This window comes from Tupaia chinensis, unplaced genomic scaffold (assembly GCF_000334495.1).
Source record: "Tupaia chinensis unplaced genomic scaffold, TupChi_1.0 Scaffold147282_1, whole genome shotgun sequence".
NCBI classification, from domain to species: domain Eukaryota; kingdom Metazoa; phylum Chordata; class Mammalia; order Scandentia; family Tupaiidae; genus Tupaia; species Tupaia belangeri.
The window spans coordinates 1083304-1110643 of record NW_006207133.1 but is presented as its reverse complement, the minus strand read 5'-3'; the positions used below and the strand labels follow the sequence as shown (position 1 = coordinate 1110643).

Genomic DNA, 27340 nt, shown 5'->3' with positions numbered 1-27340 from the left:
CACTTGCATGGCTGCATGTACAAATAGTGGCCTACTCTTCCCACTCCGGGAGTTTAACCAGCAAAGATAAACGACAGTGCGGGCTGACTCCATCCATCTTAATCTCTGAGTGCACTGTATTTCAGTAGTTTGCTAAATATTTTTGAGTGAGCTGACTTTTTTTTTTTTTTTTTTGGAGGGGGCAAGATTTTTGCTACAAGGGGCATGCACTTTGCAGAGAGACAGGCAAAGAAAAAAAAGTGAGAAATCACCACACACACACACACACACACATACACCTGCTGCCCTGGGGGGAAAGGATGACCACACTGCAATTCCTTCTCCTTCATTTTTCTCTCAGGATTTTGGGCACTTAAACACATATGCCTAGCATGAGTTTCAAACCTCTAGGTCTGGGACTCAAACTGCTGTCGACCATGTGGGAGTCCAGCGCCTTAACCACTACACCATCTGCTGGCCTCTAAACTAACATTTTTAAAAGTGAGAGCTATACTTCACATACGAGAAAGCAGACTATCCATTCTAGCCTTTTCATGCTGAAACTTGGAACTTCCGTGATTATACCTATTCAGTGTGATGTGCAATTTGTGGATTGTAATGTGCATTGCAATGTGTGTCAATGTGCAACATTGATTTATAGTGTACACTTCCTGTCATCCTTTTTATAGCTTAACAAATATTATATTTGTTTCATTAACCATGAGGCTATGGAACCAGCCCCTTTGTTCATTTAAAAATTGGGTTATTTTCTTTTTATTGAATTGTTTGAGTTCCTTTTACATTTAGGATATTGACATTTTATTGGATATATGATTTGTAAATATTTTCTCCAATTCTGTAAGTTGGCTCTTCACTCTGTTGATTTTTTTCCTTTGTAGAAGCGTTTCAGTTTATGTAGTCCTTCCTACTTGTTATATTCTGTGCTTAACAGGTCATATCTCCCCAAAAAATCATGACCTAGAAAAATGTCAAGAAGCTTTTCTCTATGTTTTCTTCTAGTAGTTTTATAGTTTCAGGTATTATTTTAAAATATTTAATCTATTTCAAGTTGATATTTGTATATGGTGTAGGATAAGAACCAAATTTTATTCTTTTGCATGTGGATATTCAGTTGTTCCAACACCATTTATTGAAGAGATCATTCATTTTCCATTGTGTGTTTTTTGCATCTTTGCTGAGGATCAATTGACTGTAAATGTGTGAATTTATTTTCAGGCTCTCTCTTTTTTTTTTTTTTGGAGAGATTTTCACTGTAGGGCGCGTGCGCTCGCCAGAGACAGAGAGAGACATAGAGACAGAAAGCGAGAAATCACCCCCCAGGGGGGATGGTCACGCCGCAATCCCTTCTCCTCCATTCTCCTCTCGGGATCTTGGGCACGCACGCATACGCGCCCGGCGTGAGTTTTAAGCCACCGGGTCCGGGACACAAACCGCGGTCAACTGCGTGGGAGTCCAGCGACATAGCCATTACGCCAACTGCTGGTTCCCCAGGCTCTCTATTTTGTTCCATTGTTCTACATGTATGTTTTTGTATCATGCTATGCATTCTTGATTACTGTAGCTCTGTAGTAGATTTCAAAATTAGGAAATGAGATGCTTTCACTTTTTTTCTTGTTCAAGATTATTTTAGCTCTTAGGGGTCTTTTTGTCTGATCTTTATCTAGTCAACTTTTCCAACACTTTTCCTATGGAAAATGCTATTGACTTCCTCTTTGTGAAGGCTGCAAATCTCTTTTTCCCCAAAAGTACTCTGTGCATTCTTAGCATATTTGTACTACATTGTTATCCACATTGCTATTAGCTGTTTACTGTGGGCCTCTCCCATTCTATTATACATTTCTTAGCCATAGAGACTTAGAAACTATGTAATCATTTTTGTAGTCTCAGAGATCAGCACTTAGCAGGGGCTCAACACATACCAGTGAATTAATTAAACCATTCATTCTTTCTTGGAGTTTTCCTTTCACACTGCTCTTCATTGCTGTATGTTACAGAAAGCTGGCTCAAAGAGAATAAGGGTAAAAGACTGAAGCCCTGGACCTCTGCTTTTTGTTCAAACACCACTCAGAACAGCAGCTTATTACTGAAGTTTCTCAGCAGGTGCCATGTTATGGCATAAACATCCTGTACGTGTGTGTGTGTGTGTGTGTGTGTTCTGGTGTCCTGCATACAGCAGCCACTCAATTTACATTCGTTAAATTTTGTTCTCTGGTCACTGATTACATTGCTTTTATTTGGAGAGTCAGTCTTAAGGTGGGAAAATCCAAGCTTCTTGAGAAAAGTGGCAGCAAGCGCAGGGTTGAAAAGGTTTCTAATAGACTTCTCTGCACACTCTATATGCCGTGTTCTCCCCATCCTACAATTCTGTGGATCATTATGAGGAGAAATAGTCCAACCACCAAGTTTCTGATGCTGTCATGCAAGTATTATAGCATTAGTTCAAATGTGTTTGCAGTGTGAGATTTCTTTCTTATTTCTTTTTCTTTTTTTTTTTTTTTAACTTCTGAAGGTGTAACACAATGTTTAGAATCACTTATTTATTCCCTATCAGACCTTACTAGGACTCTCTTTTCAACAATCTATATTTAAATATTTAAGAGGCAGTCTCTCGGATGCAGCATAGGTGGCAGAACTTAGCAGTGGAAGAAAGGAAACATGGAACAAAAGAAACCAGTTCTCCCCTCATATTTCTCTCATGGCTGGTCACCCTCTAAATCATACATGTTCACATGAATTTTGTATTTACTTTTTTGCTTTTGTTACACCAAGAAACATTATTTTATAAACTGTCAGAGTCTAAAATAGGATATTAGCTAACCAAATTCAACATCATATTTTAAAAAAATACATTGGCTTGATTTTTGGAATGTTAGAAAGCTTTAACCTAAGGAAAAATCTTGAATATATTCACTACATTAATGAACTAAAGATAAAATATATATGATTATTTTAAGCTACACTCAAAATGTAGTATTTGATGGTTTGTTATAAAAACAGTTATAAAATTGTGATCAGAAGGCAATTTTCTTGACCTCACAAGATTTACACACAATCGTTTTACATGATGAAGAAATATAGTAAAATGGCTTTAAGATCATAAGAAGGCAATTTTCTTGACCTCACAAGATTTATACACAATATTTTTACATGATGGAGAAATATAGTAAAATGGCTTTTAAGATCCTCGATGAAGAAATATAGTAAAATGGCTTTAAGATCATATCAAGAACAAAATAAGCATGTATATTATCACTATGATTATTTAACATAGTATAAATTCCTAGGTAAGTAAATAATATTAATAGATGAAAAGATAAAAAGCAAAAGATTGAAAGAGAAAAGACAAAATTTGTGCCATAAAAATGATGTGTTTACTGGTATCAGCATATGGCATCATGGACTCCCACATAGTTGACTGCAGTTCAAGTCCTGGACCCAGGGGCTTAAAACTCATGCCAGGCACATGTGTACTGTGCTCAAAATACTGAGAGGAGAATGGACAAGAAGAAATTGTGGCATAGTCATCTCTTCTGGGGGGTTGATATTTTGGCTTCTCTCTCTTTCTCTTTCTCTCTCTGGCTCTCTGGTGAGTGCATGTACCTTATAGTAAAAATCTTTCTCTTAAAAAAAAAAAGATGTATTTACCTATGTAGATAACCCATAGATACTACAGACATTATTAGAACAAAGTAAAGCATCCTGAAAGATTATCAGAGCCAAGATCTACTAAGAAGAATAAATAGCATCCCTTTACTTTAGCAAACATCATCTTCACAAAATAATGAACAAAATACACTTTTCAACAGAGAGCAAAAAACAATAATATGAATTCATATTCCTCCTTTTTTTTTGCAGAGAAAATTACAGAGTGTTTAGTAAGATAAAAGACTTATACTGAACTTAGAATAAAATGACCTAGACTTGTAAAGAATTGGTTCTCAGAATTAGTTCACAAATTCAATGATATTCCAGTTAAGCTCAAGAGTGTTTGAGTAATTCAGCAAGTGTTTTAAATATTTTTGAAAGAATAAAAGTTTACTAATAGCTAGTTTGATATTGGACAAGAGGAGCAATGCACATGTCTTTCTATATCAAGTATGAAACCACATTATAAGTTACAATACAAAAAACAGTGTGGTATACTGCATAGAAACACAAAGACTTCATATGTGAAGTTTAGTTAGAAATTGAATTGGGGATATACATTTATATTTCTTTCTTCTTTTTTTATTTTTTGAAGAGGTTTTCACTACTGGGAGTGTGTGCTCAACAGAAAGACAGAGAGACAGAAAGTGAGAAGGGATGGCCATGCCAAAATCCTTTCTCCTCCATTCTTTGCTTGGACTCTTGGGCACGCACATGCACCCGGGGTGAGTTTAAGCCACCGAGTCCGGGACTCAAACCATGGTCAACTACATAGGAGTCCAGCGACATAGCCATTATGCCAACTGCTGGTCCCATTTATATTACTTTTTAAAAAATAATTATTTATTTAATTTTATAATTTTGTTTTAGGGCATGTGCACTCACTAGAGAGATGGAGAGGGAGAGGGAAAGTGAGAAAGCAAGGCACTAGGTCAATGACTCAAACCATGGTCAACCATGTGGGAGTCTAGCACATTAACCACCATGCCACCTGCTGGCCCCACATTTATATTTCCAAATATAGAAAAATAAAGTTTAATCCATACTCACATCATGCACCAAGATGAATTATACAAAAATTAAAACCCATATGTGAGAGGTAAAACCATAAGATGAAGAGAAAAAATATGGATATTTTATGACGATATCAGAAAAACCCTCAAAGCACAAACCATAAAACAAAAGATTTATAGATTTGACTATTTCAATAATAAGGATTTCTGTTTAATGAAAGGCACTATAGACATTGTTAACAGATGGATAACAGATTGGGAGTAGACATTTGCATTATCTGAAAACAACATGGAATTAAACTTGGAAAATACAAGAAATGCCTGCAAATTAACCAGAAAAAAAAAAAAAAAAAGAAAGGAAACCTACCAGGCAAAAGAAGTATAAGATATAAAGTAGAGTTACTAAGGGAGAAATCTGGACTAATAATGAGAACACAAGCAGATGCGCAACCATACTAGTAATCAAAGAAATGCAAATTAAAATAAAAAGTAAAATACTACTTTACCTTCATCAGATTACTGAAAATGAAAAAAAAAAAAAGATAGTTCCAAATACTGTGAGAATGTGGCAAGGCAGCAGGATCTCCGCACACAGGCGCTGACACAGGATAAAAATGACATAGTAATAGGGCTACACGAAATGACAGTGAGAAGTGCTTATAGTCTATGACCTGTAATCCCACCTGAGAGAGTCTCACACAGGTCCTTGCAGGGAAGTGTTAAAGATGTTTATTGTAACATTCTTGGTGGTAACAGGAAATTGGAGGCAACCCAACTTTTCATTACAGGGGAATAGATTTGTAAAATATCATGATACAAACAATAGATTATTTTTCATGAGCATTTTGTGACAACACATGTAACAAGGTAAACATATTCAAAGGCAGGATAAAGCGAGAGAAATAAGGAGCTGATTTACATGCATTGCAGATAAAAGATTATTATGTATTTCTCAAGAAAACCTATCTATCTAATGACATATATATGTTTACATTGAATTGGAACACATCTGGGGGTTAGAAGTGGGAATCAAAAATAAAGAAAATTTGTTTAAAAGGAAAATAAAAGTATTTTGTATGACCTAAAGATGATAGTATGCCATGACTTGACTTAAAAAAAAAGTTCAGGATTCTGGGAACCAGCAGTTAGCATAATGGCTATGTCGCTGGATTCCCATGTAGTCGACCGCGGTTCGCGTCCCGGACTCGGTGGCTTAGAACTCACGCCAGGCACATGTGCGTGCGTGCCCAAGATCCCGAGAGGAGAATGGAGGAGAAGGGATTGCGGCGTGACCATCCCCCCGGGGGGTGATTTCTCGCTTTCTGTCTCTATGTCTCTCTCTGTTTGTCTGGTGAGCGCACGTGCCCTATAGCGAAAACCTCTCAAAAAAAAAAAAAAAAAGTTCAGGATTCGCAGGAGTCAAAACATGTTACTTATTTAGGGAAATCCTCTCAAGGATAACAAAACTGTACATAAGGGAAATAAGTTTCCCGAAGTCTTAGAAGAAATATGAAGGTGAAATATGGGAAGGACTTAGGTGTATTGTAATAATTATTCTTGGTGTATTTCTCATACTTTAACCAGTTTCTTAACTATATTTGTTTCTAATACTATGTTAATAGAATTTTTCTAGAGAATATATTTTCAGTGTATTTTTATTATTTGTCGACGGAAAATGACCAACTCTAAAAAAATGAATAATGTGGTTTATTTCCAAGCATAATATGAGTGACCTAGGCCCAGAGAGGTAGCAGATATGCCTTTGTCAGGGTGATCAGGTACGGAGGTTCCTTTTATTTGATTTTGAGAGTGACAGACAAAATTAGTGAAGAGATTTTCATTGGTCTGGTCCAAAGAGGCAGGATGTGTGGAAGCAGGAGCTTGTAGGTTATGGGTGGGTTCAAGAATTTTTAGGTTGGTGATTGGAAAGGAAGATCTGTGTCCTGGGAAGAGATTCCTAAAACAAAATGCTTAATCTACTCTCAATGAAAAGGAAATTCTGTGTTTTGGGAAGCAAAAGAATATACTGTAATTGGTTAAAATATACATCTCAAAGATACTATGTCAAGGACAGGATGTAGGAAGAATCCTATTAATGGAGAAAATGGTCTGCTACTGTTTGTGGGCATGACTCCCCCTAGGCCCTCTGGAAAGGACTTTGGACAATTACGAATAAGCAGTCAGACTTCTGTCCACATATTTTTGATTTTCTAATACAATCTACTACAACGTTATTAAGTATTACACTTCATGGTTAATACAATTTAAAAATTAATTTGAAATTAGTGACACTTTTGTGACTTTTTCTGCAAGCCATAATATTTTTAATTGAAAAACACTTTTTCATTTTTTTTGGAGAGGTTTTTGCTATAGGGTGCATGCGCATGCCAGAAAGACAGAGAGAGAGAGAGAGAGACAGAGAGATAGAAAGCAAGAAATCACCCCCCAAGGGGGGGGTGCACAGCCGCACCCTTCTCTTCCATTCTCCTCTCGAGATCTTGGGCACGCACACATGCGCCCAGCATGAGTTTAAGCCACCGGGTCCAGTACTCAAACCGTGGTCGTCTACATGGGAGTTCAATGACATAGCCATTACACTAATTGCTGGTCCCGAAAAATACTTTTTCTAAGGTGCTAATGTAATTACTATGTTTAGTACAAAATCTTCTAAGTGGAGGATATTGTAAGTTTATTTTATTTTTATTGTTTTGGCTTTGAAATGTGTAAATACTTTAACTCAAACATACTCACAGATAGATACTTTCTCTTTAGACTTCCAGAACAAACCTATTTATAAACAAAATCTATCAATTAAGTCATCACAATTATTTCCTTTTTTTTTTTCCAGAGGGTATTAAGTCATCACAATTATTTCCTTTTTTTTTTGCCAGAGGGTACATGAGCTCACGAGAGAGAGAGAGAGAGAGAGAGAGAGAAAGAGAGAGAAAGCAACTCCTAATGGGATGCAGTCAAGCTATGATCCCTTCTCTATTTCTCCATGGGATTTTTAGGCATGTATTCTTACCTGCCCACCCAGTTTTTCAAGTTTCCAGGGTTGGGATTCAAACTTCAGTTAGGCATGTGGAATCTGGATCTATTAACCACTAGGCAGTGAAACTGGCCCATCATAATTCTTTTATGGCTGCAAAATTTCATTGCTTTCAACCCACAACAAGAGCTTCATTAAAAGTAATTTCCTACATATGGTAACATTTCCACATTAATTTTATGATCAAATCTTGTTTACTATTTGAGCTTTCATCAATAGAGAGTAAAAGTTAATGTCTTCTTGATGCAAATTTTAAAAAATAATAGCTTAACTTCAGGTTTCAGAAATTGAAGATTTTTGGTGCTCCATTTGTTGAATAATTGGATTAAGAATTTCCAGTTGATTCTTAACACGACGGAACCCAAATTTAGAAAATTTGTTAGAAAAATACCCCAATATCGTTGTAGCTAACTCACAAAGTAGTCTTTCAAAACATAATTCTTCCTTTGTTTTTTATTATTTTTTTGTTCTTGTAAAAATCATATGATAGAAAATCCACTGTTATAAAATATACACTTGGTGATATGCACAGTTTGTACAACCATCACCCTTTGGTTGTACCCATTAAGCGGTTACTCTCCATTCTGCCCTCCCACTGACCTCTGGCAATTTCTATATCCATTGCTTTACCTACTATCTGCTTTGGATAGTTCACATAAATGGAATCACATGATGAACGACTTATTTGTGTTTGGCTTCTTTCTTTTAGCCCAATATTTTTGAGGTCCTCCCACAAGTCTCAGTACTTCAGTTCTTTTTAGAGCTGAATAATCTTCCACTGTATGGATATGCCATATTTTGTTTGGTGATTTATATGATGATGAGGTATGTCTGCATTTTTGCTATCATGAATAGTAGTGTAATGAGTATTTGTGTGCAAGTATTTTTTTTAAATAACTGTTTTCAATTCTTATGTATCTGGGGGTAGAATTGCTGAATCATATGTTAACTGTATGTTTAGTTTTTTGCAGAACCACCAAACTATTTTCCATAGCAATCGCACCATTTTACATTCCCATTGGCAATGTTTGCATTTCTCCACAATAATAAGTCCATAACTAACATCAAGCTTAAAGTTTTTCCTCTATAAGCTGGGACAAGACAAGTTTGCCTATGTTCTTCATTCCTGTTCAACATAGTACTGGAAGTCCTAGTCAATGCAATCAGGCAGGAGAGGGAAATATAACGCATTCAAATAAGAAAAGAAGAAGTGAAATTATATCTATTTGTGGATGACATGATCATATACATAGAAAATCCAAAGGAATCCACAAAAATCTCCTAGAAGTGATAAGTAAATAAAGTGGCAAGATAAAAAAGTCTATAGCATTTTTATATAGCAACAATGAATAGATCAAGATAGAATTGAAGAAATCTATTTATACTAGCCATAAAATGAATAAAATACCTAGGAATAAACCTAACTAAAGAAGTGAAAGTACTCTTCAAGGAAAGTTATGAAAAACTGAAAAAAGAAATTGAAATTGATGTGTAAAAGTGGAAAGACATCCTATGTTCCTGGATTAGAAGAATTAATATAATCAAAATTCAATTCTATCCAAATTAATTTACAAATTCAATGCAATTTTGACAAAAATTTTCAGAAACATTGTTCCCAGAAATAGAAAAAACAATGAAAAGATTTTCCTGGAGTCATAAGAGGTCCCATTTCATCGAAATAATACTGTGCCAAAAGAATAAAGTAGGAGGCATCTCACTACCTGACCTTAAAGTGTATTTCAAAGCTGTGATAATCAAAACAGCATGGGACTGACACAAAAACATGCACACAGTCCAATGGAATAGAATAGAAAATCTAGAAATAAACTTTAAAACATACAGGCAACTGATCTTTGACAAAAGACAGAAGATAATCCATTGGGGGGAAAAGTCTCTTCAACAAATGGTGCTGAAAGAACTGGATGTCCACCTGTGGAAAATGAAACTAGACCTCCTTCTCTCTCACCATTAACAAAAACAACTCGAGATGGATCAAAAATCTAAATATAAAACCTCAAACCATAAAACTACTAGTGGAAAATGAGAAACTCTTGGAGGCATTGGAGCAGGCAAAGATTCCTTAAATAAGACCCCTAAAGCACAAGCGACAATTCTCAAAAGAGTCAAGTGGGACTACATCAGGTTAAAAAGCTTCTGCACAGCAAAGGAAACAAAATATACTCATTTACAAAATTTGGCTGATGTTGGATGACAAAGAAAGAATGTACTAAAATATTTTAGAAAATTCAATAATTTCATCACAGAAAATTTGCAGTTTAGATACTATAATAAGATATATGCACAAATTAGTAGAATACTGCAGTTTGGATAAGATTTTGCATTATTTGAGCACCAGAGCAAATTATGGGCACATTGTTCTATCATTTTCAGATCTCGTAGGTTTTGTTTTATAGGTTTCTTTGGGCAAAAAGAGTCTTTTTACTTCAACCGCATACTCTACCACATAAATGTGCACGCTTACTATCATCACAAAATGATGTTATCTTCAACTTTGAGCATTTTTACTCAGATTACAGTAGTATATTCGATAATGTCAAACATTACTCCCTGAATAGAATGACCTTCCAGAAACTTTACTCTGCTTCCAAATAGTAAATTAAAAATAGAACCATTACTGGAGTAATGATTTTCTAATACTAGCAGCTGATGTCATAGGTGTAACACAAGCATCACTTGAAAATAGTTGAAATACAATTTTTCTGGTAATGGTGCTATCTCTTCATATAGTCACAATAAAATTTGAAATTGAAAATGAGTAAATTTAATTAGAAGAGCAATTAGTTGATTTAAGTGAAAAGTCATGCTCCACAGAGTGATATGTAAATGCATGTCTGCTACTGCATATATTAGTTACTTTGGGATAGTGTCTTCTCCTTTTCCTCTTTATTTTTTTCTTCTTCTTCTTTCTTAATTTGCTAGAGGGCATTGTACACTCACTACAGAGAGACAAGGCGAGAGAGGGAAAGCGAGAAAGGACTCCCCCATTAGGAATGGTCATCCCACATGGCCAGCCACGCATTTCGAATCCTGGACCCAGCAGGATTTTTTCCTTTCTCCCCCTTTTTCCCTCCTTTTGAGATTTTGGGCACACAAATGCACCTGGCATGTGTCTCAAGCCTCTGGGCCCTGAACTTAAACCATACAGTTAGCCATGTGGAATCTAGCAGCCTTTACCACATGACAGGCTGGCCCCGGACACAGTTTTCATCAAGTAATTACAAGTTTTTGACATAGACACTGTTGCTTCTTGCAGATTTGTATTTGTTGTTCTCATCAGTAATGTCACTAAATGTGTCTTACTCCATATTCTGTTGCTATTACAGAATACCAAAGATTGAGTAATTTGTAAAGAATTACATTACAAATAATTGTTTGTGAGTTTCTGTATCACTGAGATTCTGGAGGCTGAGAAGTCCCAGAAGAAGGAACTGCATCTGTGGTGGGCCTTCTCACTGCATCATAATATGATGAAAGATGAGAAAAGTATGTGTGAGACAGAGAGGAAAAGGAGGTCAAACTCCCACTCTAAGCACTCCTACAGTAACTAACTCACTTCTGTGACAACGTTCATTTATTTATGAGGGCTCTTAAAGTTCCCACCTCTTAATATTGCTACAATGGCAGAGGGCACCAGAGACACATAGACAGAAAGAGAAATGGAGAAAGCATCCCCCAATGGGATATAGGTACTATGAAATCCTTTCTCTTCCATTTTACCATTCCTTTGGGATTTGGGGCACAGACACATATGTACCCAGTGTGCTTTTAAAGCTGCTGGGTTTAGGATTTGAAATGCATGGCTGGTCATGTGGGATCTAGCTCCCTAAAACACCAGGTCATGGGCTGTCCCTTGGAGGGAACATTTAACCATAGCAACATCCTTTCCCCTACCATAAATAAATTTCAAAAAATGTTATGAGCAAGTTATGTGTGTACCATCAACTTGTGAAACAAAGTTTGAAACAGATCAAAATCTTGAAATTTAGTTCAGAAATTATAGATGCCAATTTTCAGTTATTTCTGCCAACAGCATTTATTGCAAAATAAAAAGAAAACTCCAAAATATAAAATAAGTACTCATGGTAGAGTGACACCATTTAACAAGTGGCAAAACTGCTGTAGCCAACTCCTCTATATGCTCTGTCACATGAGAGTGCAGCTTCCATTTCCTGTATATATTTACATATGATAACTTGTAATTTTACAGCTTACAATTTTCTGTGTTTTCCAGTGACCTAGCTGAATGGAGGAATGGCTGTTTCATGCATTTTCCATGCTATGAACTGGGTCATGACATAACTGGTGAGTGTGGCAACTGGATGGTAGAGATAGCAGCTCTGAATAATTTTATTATCTCCACTTAAGTTCAGGAGTTAACCATCTTCAATTGCTAGCATCTGAGCACATTCCATCCTAATCACTGAGTGCCTGGGTAATGGCCTTCAAAGGAAGATACAAGTTAAATTATGTCTGGGAAGGGCCAGAAAACACCACCGCCAGATGGGTCAGGGAAAGTCATTTTTCTGAGTTTACTATACATCTAGGTCAGAAATCTGTTCACATACTACCAGATGGGGCTAAAGGAGGAACTAATACTGAAGAGAAGTCTATCAAATCCATTTTGCCTTATTTTAACATTAATAATAATAATACCTCATAAAGAAATGGAGAAATCTATATTGAATGGAACGTTGGAACAACAGGCACACACCAGAACTGTCTTGGGCAAGTTGAAGAAATAAACCCTCTTTGTATCAGTACAGTAACTTTTGGGTTAATTTTTTTTTTTTTCTGAGAGGAAATATGTACTACCATGCACATTTAGCAGACTATTAACCATAGCATCATCCCTTCCTCTACCATGAATAAACTTTAAAAAAAAGTTCAAAAATGGAGATGATTTTTTTTTGTTTTTAGAGTGAGAGAGAGGAAAATAAGAAATCACCCCCCCCCCCAGGAAGATGGCATGCTACAACCTCTTCTCCACTCTCCTGTTGGAATTTTAGGCACACATGCACATGCATCCATCTTTTTCAAGCCACTGGGTCTGGGAATCAAACCACAGAGTCAACCATGTAAGATCTGGCCACCTAAACCACTACGCCACTGACTGGCCCAATGCCATATATATTGCTTCAAGTCATTCATTTCTTCATTAACTCATGTATTCAGTAAGACCCCACTTAACACAGTATCCATGGCCCTCAATGTTGTCTTCTATTTCTGAGAGAGGGTTAGAGAAACCACTCCCCAACTCTTCCAAATTCTGACCATACCTACTATGGCCATTTTTAATTTCCCATTTTGTTTTGGTTTCCTGAAGCAAATAACATAGGAAATGTTACAGATATTTGAGACAACAAACATACACATGAATCACATAATACAAACAACAGTGAACAAAAGGCAGCATTTGAAAGAAATTGAGTCTTGCAATCTAACAATACCGGAAGATGAATAAAGGAGGGAGGATCTTGCAATGGAGTCTATTGGGCAGTGAATCAACAGAATGATTGACCAAGATATAACACGGATTGGAAAATGCACCCCAATGACTACTAGATAATTAAGATATCTTTTTAAAAAATGTATTTTATTCAGCTTTATTTATTTATGTACTTTATTTGACCAGAGAGGGACAGTGAGAGAGAGGAAAGTGAGAAAGCAAGCCACCAGGTCCAGGACTTGAACCGTGGTCAGCCATGTGGGAGTCCAGCGTCCTTAACCACCATGCCACTGCCAGCCCTGATAATTAAGATATCTTGACTATATATAGAAAATTATGAAGTCCACAGCAAGATTGAGTAACTTTTTAAGGGGTGAGCAGAGACAGTTTAGCAAAGACAGTTGCATGTTCTTGAGTTAGCAACAGAACCATGACAGACAGACAAACGATGGAATATTCTATACAGAAAGTAGTGAATGCAAAAGCAAAATAATGTGAAAACTTTGATAATCCAGTTAAAAAGGCACAAACTGAAAATTTACAGAACTGTAACGTTATGTACACTGAAGGACAAGACTAGAGGAGAATGTGGGAAAATGGAACTTGTTTGGTTTCAGGATTGTGAAACTTTTGTTTTTTGTTATTATTAATAGAACATAATTTGTAGTAAAAGCCTGAAGAAAATACGTGGATTGAATTAAATTCTTAAAAAGAGTAAGTTTTTAATTGGCATTTTCTTTTTCTTGGTTGCTGTGCTCATCATGAATAACCACACTGACACAGTTCTAATGTGATTATCATAATTGAGGTTACCACATCCCGCAGCAAATTATTGCCATTCTGAATAGAAATGGGGGTTTTCTCCAAATGTGGAATTGTGAGTTTTTATTAATTATCTACTTTCTTATGATTTCTTCACATTCATCCTATTGAGTGCCTTGAGAGTTTTTATCAATGAAAAGCTTAATTTCAGTTTAACCAAGCAGAGTGCTTGAATGTGTACAGCTGATAAGTGCTGTGTAAGAATAGATGGAAACTGGCAGGAGCTGTTGCTATTTTAAAAGCAAGAGTTAATTTTTTCCCCCATTAAAGAGGAGCTTCTCTTGTCGTGCTGTGCAGTATTGGGCCCAAGTCATTGTGTCTCCTGCTTTCCATTCTCTTCTTGGCTCTGCAGGGCAGAAGGAATGAAAAGATCCCTTCTTGAGAAGCCAGTCATGGTGTGAGGGAGGAGGGGAGCAAAAGTCTCACTAGAACATTTAAACATTGAAATTGAATTGGCCTGGATAATTTTAATCACCTTTAATCTTTCTTATACAATGAGTGTTTATTTTCTTGTCTTCATTGGTTGCAAGTAGGACAGCACTGTCTTTTTCAGCTGAGAGCTGCAATCTGGTTTGAAGAGTGAATGAGGAGCTACATTTTCTGGAGTTAACCTTGGATCATCTCTTTGACATACTATCTGCAGCAAGCTGCTTCTCCTTTTGAGGGCTCAGTTTCCTTTGTGGAAAATGGGATCATACTGGTTTGACCTACCCCATGATGGGCAGGTTCAAATAAGATGAGGCCTATGAATGGCCTTCTTAAGGAAAAAGCACTAGATATATTCGAAGTGGTTTTCATATTTATCAAAAAGCTAGTTCACAAACTGAGGTATAAAATTGACTCATTTACTTGTGATGGTAGTTTTGTACAGTGATTTATTTCATGACTAAATTTAATTATTAGTTGTCTTCAAAGTAAAAGTATAGTATAAAATTTTCTACTATCATGATCAAGTTGTAATTGCTCTTTATTCTGTTTTTATTATTGGAATCCAGTTAGTATAGAAATGTATGACAAAAGGGACCAGACAGTGGCCCAGTGGCAATGCAACACTATATGGGGCTATACCAGCACAGGAAGGTCTGAGCTTTGTGTCTCTTGAAGGCCTCTATGTGCAGGCTGGTACATGTGCCTTTGATCTGAGATGGCTGTGATTTTGGGTGAATTATGATATGAGGTGTTTATTGGGGGTGCTTCTATCTCTTTTCCTCCCTCATGGAAGAGATAAATATTGGTTTTCAGAAAAGTCATGACAGATTTTTTTTGTTTTGCAAAGGTCATTTAATTATATAAAGAACAAAGATCAATGACATATCGCTCATTTTGTTCAGTATCTTTTGCCATCTTTCAGTGAGTTTCCTAATTCCTTGTTGATAGAAAGACCTGTCTTTATTGGTGGAAAACTGAACAGGGTACTGATTTGCAGCCTTATCTGAATTGAATATTATAGCTTGTAAGGAGTTTTGAAGATAGCAAAACAAGTGGAAGTCTGATGGCACAAGGTAAGGCGAGTGTGGTGGGTGTGGCAACACGTTCCATCCAAGCTCCGATCATTTTTGATGGGTGATCAAACTTTTATGTGGTCTCTCATTATTGTGCTAGAACACAACTCCTTTGTGATTAATGAGCTCTGGATGTTTCTGGATTATGGATCCATTCAAACTGTCCAATTGCTAACAGTACACATTCAAATTGATTGGTTTTTTGGAGGAGCTTGAAAAACATGACACTTTTAAAATCTCACCATACTGAGACATAACTTTCCTCTGATGAATGTTTACTTTTGATGTTTGAGGCAAATCATCATGTAGGGACCACGACTGTTTATGTACCACAGTATTGTAAACAATCCACTTTTCATCACCAGTTATCTGTCGCTTCTAAAAAGGATCAGTTTCCTCATGTTTAATGAGCATATCACAGATGTTCATATGTGCCATCAAGTGAACTTCTTTGATTTCATGAAGGGCCAAATACTGAGCATGTTTATGTATCCCAGCTTCTTCAGGTGGTTGTGAATGTTCAGTGATGGATGTTCAAAGTTTCTGCAATCTCTTGTGCCATGTAAGGGTGGGTTTGACTCCATCCATGTCTTTATTTTGTCAGGGACCTCCTTGACTGAGGAGCATTGCTGAGGTCAAAATCACCAACACAGAATTTTGTGAACCATCATCGGCACTGACATTCTTGTAGAGCATTCTCACTGTAAAGTTTTCACAACTTTTCACAAGCTCGAAGTGTGTTCTTCCCTTTTTGAAAGTAAAACAGTAAAATATGATTAAAATGCAGTTTGGTATCTTCCATATTCAACTTGTAAACTGAAACAAATTGCTTATTTTTTATTTTTTTACTTATTCATTTATTTATTATTTTTAGAACAAAGCTAAAATTGTCAGGTATCAAATGATATAGCAATAACATGGATGTGAATGAGTCTAATAATTCAAAAAATGAACTATCATCATCTGTTCCAAAAATGCATGATTTTTCTAACAACCCAATAAATAAAAACTTTCAAAAGTATTACAAAAGATGCATGTGATGATTTAAATAACAAACATTTAGATGCCAGGAGGGTATGCCTAATGACAGAAATAGGTGCTATGGTACTTATTATACATCAAACATTGTAACAAGTGCTTAATATGAGATGTGCTCATTTAATGTCCAGAATGGTTCCATGGGGCAGGTTTAATTTTGATTTATTTTATATATGAATAAACTAAGTTCCAGAGAGGTTAAGTTGGTTCTTTTTTTATTTCATTTATTCATTCACTTATTATATTTTTTAATTTGATGAGAGAGAGAGAGAGAGATAGGGAAAGTGAGAAAGCAAGCCTCCAGGTCTGAGACTCAAACCACGGTTGGCTATGTGGGAGTGTCCAACGTCTTAACTACCTCGCCACCTGTTGGTCCCCAAGAGAGGTTAAATTGGTTAACAAACACCAACTGTCTTACTTATAAAACTCATTATAGAGACAGTATTGTTTAGTTTAAATCTTATCTCCACTACTAATTAGTTCAGTGACTTTGTGTGAGTTACTTAAAATGTGTAAAACTCAGTTTCACCTTTTGCAAAGAAAATTTAAAAAAGTAAAGATAGGGGCCAGTAGGTGCTGGACTCCCACATGACTGACTGTGGTTTGAGTCCTGGATATAGTAGCTTGAAACAGGACAGGTACATGTGTGTGTGCCCAAAATTCCAGGAAGAGAAGGGATTGCAGCATAGCCATCCATTCTTTCTCATTTTTCCCTCTCACTATCTCTCTCTTTATGTCTCAGGTGGGCACACATGCCCTGTGGCAATCTCCCTCCCCCCCACAAAAAAAGGTAAAAATAAATGTTCAGAATAGATTGTAGTAAAGATTATGCAAGATTAGTGAAGCATTAATCTCAGGGCTTAGTATATTATAAAGGCTCAGTAAAAATGCAGTTACTATTATGATTATTATTATTGCTGTTTTTACTTTAGTGGTGTTTTTAGTACTTTGTAGTGTTACAAAAAGTAAAAGAAAATGTCCCCAATTCCCAGGCACTTAAAATTCATTATTCTATGGACTTTTCTTTGGTCTGTAATTATTGTTGAGCATAATCTAAAAGGTATCAGTAGTCGTAGTTCCAAATCATTAGACTTCAGTTTGCTTCTACCAATTACCAGCATACCTACTCCTATTTCTGAGTCACATTCTCCTCTTGACTTGATGTAGGCCCTTGACTGAGTCTTTGGCTCTCCTTTGATAGTGATTTTTGACTCTTCTTCTAAGTTGTGCTGCTTCAGTCTGCTCTGCAGGACAATTTTCCCTGTTTTTCCTCACCTCTCTCTTCCCTCTTGCTTCTTGGAGGTATACCATAATATGATATAGGATACCCAGAGGAGAGAGGGATGTCTTTAAAGGAGGTCCCTTTTGGCTTGCATACTGTGTACTAGATCTTACCCAGATCTTCATGAACCACTGTCCAAAATTTAAGAGAGTACTTGGAACATAGGTGACACTCATCAAATTGTTGTTGAATACATGAATTTCTCAATTTTAATTTCAAAATAATCCTAGATTATTGCTATCCATGCTCTCTCTCTCTCTCCATATATATATATATATATATAATATATATATAATTTTTTTGTTTTAAAAGAGGTTTTTGCTATAGGGCACATGCACTTGCCAGAGATACAGACCAGACAGAAAGCAAGAAATCACCTCCCTGGGGAGTATGGTCATGCCGCAATTCCTTCTCCTCCAGTCTCCTCTTGGGATTTTGGGCATGCACTAACACACACCCAGAGTGAGTTTTATGCCACTGGGTCCAGAACTCAAACTCCAGTCAACTATGTGGGAGTCCAGCGACATAACCATCCTGCCATCTGCTGGCCCTCCTATCCATACTATATTAAAATGCATGATCTAAAGCTCACAATTATTGTTATGTTCCCAAGATCATTTCACAGCTGCTAAGAGATTGAGTCAAGGTTGTAATCTATGAAGTCTGACTCTAATACCTGCCACTTAGACACTTGAAATATTACCCCTAATCATGCCTTTAGTCTCTATAGGAAGTCTGGAACATCTAAGAGTCAGATGTGGTCATAATTACAGTTGAAAGTCAGATTGGACTATATTGCTGTGTGCAAAGGGAGAGCTATAAAATACGACCTCCTGGGTACTTTTGGGTCCTAGAGCCAGGAACAATTGGTCAGAGTTGAAAGCCCATCTGAGGTGCACATCTGTGTTCAAAGGGCAAGCTACATTCTGTGACCTTCGATGCTATGCAGTTTACTACTCTATTTCTCAAGCTGATTTCTACTGATGCTTTACTTGATACTTTTCATTATATTAACTGGAGATTATTCTGTTACCAAGTAGCCTCTCTCTGAAGTGTGACTATGAAAGTAAGGTCAACTCTCCTCAATATCAAAAGAACCTAGACAATTTAGAATATTTAAGCAGTTTGCCCTAATCCTGTGTTTCTAAACTGGGATGAACTATTACCATGTGCTGGAAGTCAGTGAAAACTCTCAGGATTCAAGACCTTGTTTTCTTTAGTGGTCGAGTCTCTTAGCTTCCCCTGGCCTGTCTCCCTCTCTAGAACATTTTGAATTTTTTTTCTTCATGTATTGTAACAGTGTGGTTTTTCTCATGCTAATGTAATAATATGGATTCTCCAGAGAAACAGAACTGAGTCCAAAGGCCTGAGAAACAGCAAAGCAGATGGCATAAGTTCCAGTCCAAGTCTAATTGTAGAAGGAGATGGATATCCCAATTTGACGATGACAAAGAAATTCTTTTATTCTATTCAGACCTTTGTTGGATTGGCTAAGCCACACTCACATTGGGAAGAGAAATCTGTTTTACTCAATCTACCTATTCAAATGATGATCTCCTTTCAAACACCCACACAGACACATTAAAAAGCAATGTTTAATCAAGTATCTGGACACGCCATAGCTCAGTGAAATTCACATACAATATTAATAATTGCATATAAATTTGATTTGTCTATTTTTCATGCTCAGCATTCTTGAGGATATGGCCTGTACTAGTCTTGGCTCCTGTCCCATTTACCTCAACATATATTCATTTAGAGACTGGAAAGTTCTGTCTAGTCAGATTTGAATTTTGATCCCGCTACTTATAAAACAATAGGAGTTCATTAATCTCTCAGGAATAACTTCCTTATTTTTTATATTTTTATTTTTTAGTTTGCTGTAGGGTGCATGTGCTAATATTGAGAGAGAAAAAGTGAGAAATCACCCCCGAGAAGGGATGGCCATACCATAATCTTTTCTCCTCCATTCTTCTCTTGGGATTTTGGGCATGTACACACATGCTTGGTGTATTTTCCAAGTCATAGGGTCTGGGACTTGAACTGCACAGTCAGCCATGTGGGATTTGCCCTTACTTCCTTTATTTTAAAAATAGAAATAATAATGGGGTCAGCAGATGGCATAATGGTTATGTCAGTGAACTCCCACATGGTGGACTGTGGTTTGAGTCCTGGACAGGACAGCTTGAAACTCACACTGGGCATGTATGCATGTGTGCCCACATTCCTGAGGGGAGAAGGGATTGCAATATGGCCATCCCCCCTGCAGGGGGTGATTTCTCACTTTCTCTATCATTGTTTTTGTCTCTCTCTCTCCAGCAAGCACATGCATCCTAAAGGCAAACAAACAAACAAACAAACAAACAAAAAACTCTAAAAATGAGGATAGTAGTAATATCTATTTTATAAAATTATCATTAGTACTAAATGAATATATAACATATAATATGTATACACATATATATGTATCAGGTTACTCTTCTCATTATTTATTAACTAAGTATGTGGTATGCTGGCATTATGCTACATGCTAGATACAGAACACATGCCTTCTTGGACTTTACAGTTCATCAGGACAAAAAGGTATAAGATTAAAAAAGAGATAATGGTACAACTTGTGAGTCATAGAGAAAGAATTGCAGAGACACATAGGAATAGAAACCAGACATGTCTGCTAAGAGGACACATTAGGAAATCAGGGAAGCTTTCTTCAAAAAAAGGTATTTAAACTGAGTTTTCAATGTTAAGCAAAAGATCGGCAAATAGGTAGAGCACAGAGGTCTTCCCTTAACTTCTGCAGCATTCAGACAAAGAGTTGAAATAGAGATCTACATATTGTTATAGTAAACTAAAATGGAGAGCAAGACTAAGAACTGTCTGAGCAAACAAAGTCAGTTTGGCCTTGAAAGTAACCCTAAACTTGCTTGGATTACAAACCTAAGTGAAACATGGACCTCTCCCATAAATGTTTGTACAGATTTTCCTCAACTTATTATGGGGTTACATCCTGATAAATCCAATCTCAAGAGGAGTTTTTTCTATAGGGTACATGTAATTGCCACAAAGACAGAGAGAGACAGAGAGCAAGAAATCACCCCTCCTGGAGATATGGCCGTGCTTCAATCTCTCTCCTCCATTCTCCTCTTGGCATCTTGGGTATGCACGTACATGCATCCGGCATGAGTTTAAGTCACCAGGTCCAGGACTTGAATCACAGTTGACTACATGGGAATCTAGTGACATACCACTACACCATCTGCTGGTCCCCTGATAAACCCACTGTAAGTTGAAAATATCATAAGTAAAAAATGCACTTAGTATCACAATCTACTAAAAGTACCTTAGCCTAGCTTACCTTAAACATGCTCTGAATACTTACAATAACCTATAGGTAGATAAAATTATCTAATACACACCTATTTTATTAAAAAAAGTATTGAATATGCCATGTAATTTGTTAAATACAGTATGGAACTTGAAAATTAGAATGAGCATATGACTGGTCTCCACTAATATAACAGCTGGCAGTACCATTATAAAGATAAAAAAAGTCATAAATTAAAGAATCATAGATTGGGAATTGTCTGTATTAGAGAAAAAGAAAATTAAGCTCAATTGACCAGAAGTCACCAACTAACTTATGGAACTAGGGACTTTCTAGTGGAATGGAGCAAATAAAGAAGCTGTATAACTATGACCAATCAAATATTTCATCTGCTAAAGCCTATTTCTCATGCTTCTTCAGTGAGGCCTGAAGTCTCTTTTTCTTTGGTACTTCCTGATCCTGGAATTTCTTTTTGCTCAAATAAACCCTAAACATTTTCTTGTCTTAGTTTGTCTTTTGACAATATCATTGGTCTAAATATTTGAAACTAATAAAGTGATAAATAAATGGAATTTTACCCCTTCTACATTGAATATATTCTTTTTAAAAATCTGAAAGGTCTGGCTCAAATTTGGAATTATGATATCTGAGTTCTGTATAAAATGGAGCAGCACAGGGATTTCTGATTCCTAGTCTCCTTCCTTGTCACAGGCAAGCTCCTTTTGCTTTCCAAACCCAGCTTCCGGAGCACCAGGTGGACCCTTTTATACACTGGTCTGGACAGAGAGCTCCATCTACCTAATTTCTCCATGCCCAACTTCCTTCCAGCCAACTCTCATGCCTGTGATAAGTCTCAGGACAGATCCAAAGAAGATAAACCTGAAAGAGAGCTCTAGGCCAAGCCCCAGGGAATTCTGGGGTTCCAGGTATCAAGATGGAAGTCTGGAAGGAGAGGCATGTGTATATACCTCCCTTGGTCTTGTGAACTCCTCATTCTATAGAAAAGGGCACCACTATCAGAATACCAGTAGGTCTGTGAACCTCAGAGCAGTGGTGAGAAGTTTGCCTTTCTTGTTATCTTTATAAAGTGGCAGTGACTAAGAATCAGACATTTTCCGGAATCTAGGCTACATTATAGCTTTTCCCCCTTAGATTTTCTTACACTGTCATTGTTATTCAGTCCCTGTAGCTCAGCTCCAGCTGGACACAGTAAGCCTCAGGCTGGCAACTTTTGTAATGTAAGACCCAATGGATCAAGGTGCCCAGTAATCTATATAGAACTCATCTGATGAGTAAAATAATAACATGTTTAGGTTCTTCCAGGAACTATCTGTTTATCTACTTTGGCAGTAAGAATTACTTTAAGGCTGAAACTTAGCTGTGGAGATCAATACCAAATGGATTTATTTAGCACGTGCTGGAGAAAATGGCAGACGTGTCTGTTAACCCGACGGTACTTTGTGCTGTTATTGAAAGTTCATTATTTAACTGATGTCTCCACACAGGAAGGCTGAACTTTGAAATATTATTAGGTATTCCAACTGAAGCAGAGGTTGTAGCACAAGAGTTGGAACATTCAGTTTTTTTTTTTTTTTTTTTTTTTTTTTTTTTTTTTTTTTTTTTTTTTTTTTTTTTTTTTTTTTTTTTTTTTTTTTTTTTTTGTACAGCGTGTCACCAAACATTGATGCCGTATTTTGGGATTTAGGCTGCACACATTCTGCTCTCTTCTCTCTTTCATCATGGAGTCTTTGTACATACTATCATTCCTGGGTTTAACAAGCCTGCTGTGACCTTCCTTTAAATTATATGCCAATATCATTTTCTCTAGGTGGATCTGATCTGATTCTTTTCACAGAGCTCAGGGTCAATGGGCACTTTACAAAGTTAAATAGGCCTGGACTGGTGCTGAGTCCCAGGCTGGTTTAGCTCAGGATAGGCAGTTACAGAGTTTATGGGAGTGGATGTCTTCTGAGAGGTCAGAAAAAATCGAAGGTCTATGTAGCAGAACCATAGAACAGGTCCTAGAGATGAGATGAAAATGCCAGGACATGGCAGGGCATGGAGAGCAGAACAAGGAAGAGCTGGGGTATAAGATGACACCAACTAATATGTCTAGATAAGCCCTGGGGCTATCACATGCCCTGTACTGGATAGGCTGGTCTAGGAAAGCAATAGACTGTTCTCTCTAGTTACATACACTAGCATTACATATACCAAATCTACTTTTGTAGTCTGATTAAACTTGCTTTGGTGTATTTTAACAATTAAATGGCTTAAATAACTCCAATTAAAGTATTTTGAAAGAGTCGAGTTTTATGTAGTCGAATGATTTTCCATGAATCAAACAGAAAACAAAAACAAACAAACAAAAAAATCCCAGAATAATTTCAGGGCATTTCCTCAATGTGGAACATTATTTTTACAGATAATTAAGAGTATCAGAACAATTGTATTTTGGCAGGTGCTTAGAGTTCCAGCTAATTAGGAGCTAATCAGAGCAGCCATGTTATTCTTTGGGGAAGTAGTTGAATAGTGTTCCATTGTGTTTATCCATTCAAGAATTAAAAGACATTTGGATTGTTTCCAGTTTGTGGCAATTCTGAATAATGCTGATAAACACATTTATGTATAGATTTCTGAATGTACGGTAGTTTTTATTTCTTTGAACCAAATACTTAGAAATGTGAACACCGAGTCATGTGGTTAAGGAGAAGATGCTAAATGTATAAATGTAAGGTGACAGAGAATTTTAGGGGAAGTCTTTATAATGAAGTGGCAATTGTTTTTTATAGTGAGCAATTTTTGATCTCCACTAATGATTTATAAAAGTTCCTGTTGGTCTGTATCCTTGTCATCATTTGATATTGTCAACATTTTCCATTTTAGCCTCCTAATACATGGGTAGTACTATTTAACTATAAATTTTATTTGAATTTCCCTAATGAATAGAATGTTAAACACCTTTTAATTTGCTTATTTGCTATCTGTTTGTGTGTGTGTATGTGTGTGTATTTTTTGTTGGGGGGAGGGTCTGTTCACATCTTTTGTCTGGTCATCCCTTAAATCTTGAAATCTTTGTCTAGCCCATCTGTTTATATCACCCTTTCAGATTCCTCTGATAGTTGCTTTATGTGTTTGGCCCAAGGTTTTTAATTGAAGTTAGTGAAAAAGATAGGGTTAAATGTCCTTGCTCCATTTTTCCTGGAACTAGACATTCAAAACCTTTTGAAAAGATTGTCTCTATTGGTGACATCAATTTTTTCTCCACTTACCCTTCAACTCACTCCAAGTCATGTTGAGTCTTATCACCACATCAAATCTCTCAATGAGGTTTCTAGTAACTTCCATCTATAAGTCCAGCTTGATTTTATTTACATTTTTTGAAGAATTTGACTTCAATTCTCATTCTGAAAACATTCTCTTCTCTTGATTTTAATGATACAATAATTTTAGTTTTTCTCCTATGTATGTGCTGGCCTCTTTGTTTCCTCTAAGGATCAAAATCTTTTGCCTGGCCATTAACTATTATTGGAATTCTTCAGGATCATCACTAGAATTGTTTTTTCTCTTATTCTAAACTCTCTCCTTAAGCAACTTTATCTGTGCCTTCAATAACTATCAATATGCAGATGGCTTATAAACTTATTTTGTCAGCTCAGATTTCTCCTCTGAGCTCTAGATATTAATGTCCATCTGCTTCTCAACGTCTCATTTTTAAATTCTATATGATCTGAAATGATCCCATGATCTTCCATGTTAAACTCATTGGTTCCTGTGTTTCTCTGTACCTTTTCCAGTGGTCATGAAGAGGTGCAGCTAGTCATCCTTTACTATCTAATCTTCACAATTGATTTCCTCTTAAATACCTGTCAAATACATTCGGATCTGTTTATTTCCATTGTTACAATGCAAGTCTGAGGCAGCAGCATTGTTCATCAGGAGTATCACAATCATTTCTTATATGATTTCCCTATATCTTGTACTTTATCCCCCTAATAGGATGAACTCTTTAACAGGCCAGTCTAATCATGCCAATTTGTTGTTAAAAAAATGATTGGCTTTTGAGATAATCTTCATACTGGACTGTAAGACTTTCTCTGATCTGGTCCTTGCCTAATCTCTCCAGTTTAAGCAATTCAATCATTCATATATTGAATATTCATTCATATTGATATCTATTTACTGAGTGTTTGCTATGTGTTCAGGAACTGTTCTAGTTGCTGGGTACTTGGCAGTAAACAAAACAATACCTATACTCAGTAAGCCACTGGGTGATGAGTAAGAAGATGAAAAATGTATAAATGTATTAAATAATACTTCTCTTGGAGAATTATAAAGGAAGCATTATTTTAATAGAGTTGCCAAGGAGACCCTTGCTGACAAGGTGATATTTGAGTGGAGAACTGAAGAAAATGAGTCAAAATCTGAGAGAAAGACATCTGGGCTTAGAGAACAGCAAGGGCAAAAACACCAAGGCAAGTGTGCCTGGGTGTTCAAGGATTGGGTGAGAAGGCTAGTGTGGCTCAGGGTTGTGAGTCAGGGGAAGAGCAGTAGGGGATGGCCTAAAAAAAGACACCAAGAGTCAATTTCTGTAGGGCCTTATAAGTCAAGATATATAATGTGTATTTTATATTGTATCAAATGAGAAGACACAGGTGAATTTTAAGCAGAGGCGTAGAACCATCTCTTTTCTACTGGCAATTTTTGCACCAGAGCTCCTTGCTGGTCAAGTCATGGCTCCCTCAGAGCCATGTTGAAGTCAGAGGCTCTCCCAATTCGATCTTCTTTTCTTTCTCATCTCCCTTCAGAGGGGTGACTCTATAGTATGGTCTGAATTCTTTTCTTGTGTCCTATTCTTTCCTGTCATCCAATAAATTCCTTGTACTTGTGGCTTCATTTCAGCATCTGCTTGGAGCACCCAGTTGAAACAATGACTAGCCACCACATCTAAAACAAAACACTCTATTTTTTCCTTTTACTCTTTCCTTATATTCTAGAATTAAATTGGTTATCAATTACTGTCAATTTTATTGCAAAATGTCTCTGTCTTTTGATTCTCAAAATGATCTTTTCCATATCCTTGGGGATCTATAAGTTCTTTGTATTATTAACATGTATATATTATAGCTTGGTGCAGCTTTATTTTATATTTTATTTTTTGGAGAGGTTTTTACTATACAGCGTGTGCGCTCACCAGAAAGAGACAGAGAGACAGAGAGCAAGAAATTGCTCCCCAGGGGGATGGCCACAATGTAATCCCTTCTCCTCCATTCTCCTCTTGGGATCTTGGGTACGCATGCACACCAGTGAGAGTTTAAGTCACTGGGTCTGGGACTCAGACCATGGTGAACTACATGGGAGTCCATAGCCATTATGCCAACTGCTGGTCCTTTGGTGGAACTTTGTAACTAAGTATGATACAATTTCAGTATTCATTTTTGTCAGTAGGGGGTCCAATGAGAAGACAAAATTACATCAGTAATTTCAAGAGGAAAAATGTAAAGAGTTAACTACTGAAAAGTGGCTATCTATGAAAAGGAGTAAAAGAGAAAGGATATGGCAGTAACAAAATCAAAAGGAAGCTACACTGTTGTAATAGACCACCATTTTCTGCTTCTATAACAGAATTCTTGAGATTGGATAATTTATAGTAAACAGAAATTTGCTTGACTCGTAGATTTTGAGACTGGGAAGTCAAAGATGAAAGAGTCACAAATACCAGGTCCTTCTTGCTGTGTTATTCTATGGCAGAAGGCAAAAGGACAAAGAAATACATATGCAAGAGACAGCAAGAGAAGACTGAGAGATCTCTTATATCAAACCCACTCTTGAGATTAAAACTCACTCCTGTGATAGTAACATGAATTTGCTCATGAGGGCAGAGTCTTCATGATCTAACCACTCCCAAATAGTCCTGGCACTCCACACAGTTGCATTGGGGATTAAGTTTCTTTTCTTTCTTTCTTCTTCCTTCCTTCCTTCCTTTCTTTCTCTTTCTTTCTTCTTTCTTTCTTTCTTCCTTCCTTCCTTCCTTGCCCCTCTCTCTCTCTTTCTTTCTTCCTTCCTTCCTTCCTTCCTTCCTTCCTTCCTTCCTTTCTTTCTTTCTTTCTTCTTTCTTTCTTTCTTTCTTTCTTTCTTTCTTTCTTTCTTTCTTTCTTTCTTTCTTTCTTTCTTTCTTTCTTTCTTTCTTTCTTTCT

The 27340-nt window shown here is 36.6% G+C and overlaps 1 long non-coding RNA gene across 1 annotated transcript in view; it reads left to right on the top strand.

Annotated features, from left to right (window-relative positions):
- The first annotated feature begins 11957 nt into the window (after positions 1-11957).
- LOC102470869 (uncharacterized) overlaps positions 11958-27340 on the top strand; it is a 24954-nt gene continuing 9571 nt past the window's right edge. The window contains exon 1 of the long non-coding RNA XR_337551.2: positions 11958-12030. This is a non-coding gene — a long non-coding RNA (uncharacterized LOC102470869). The remainder of the gene's footprint in view (positions 12031-27340) is intronic.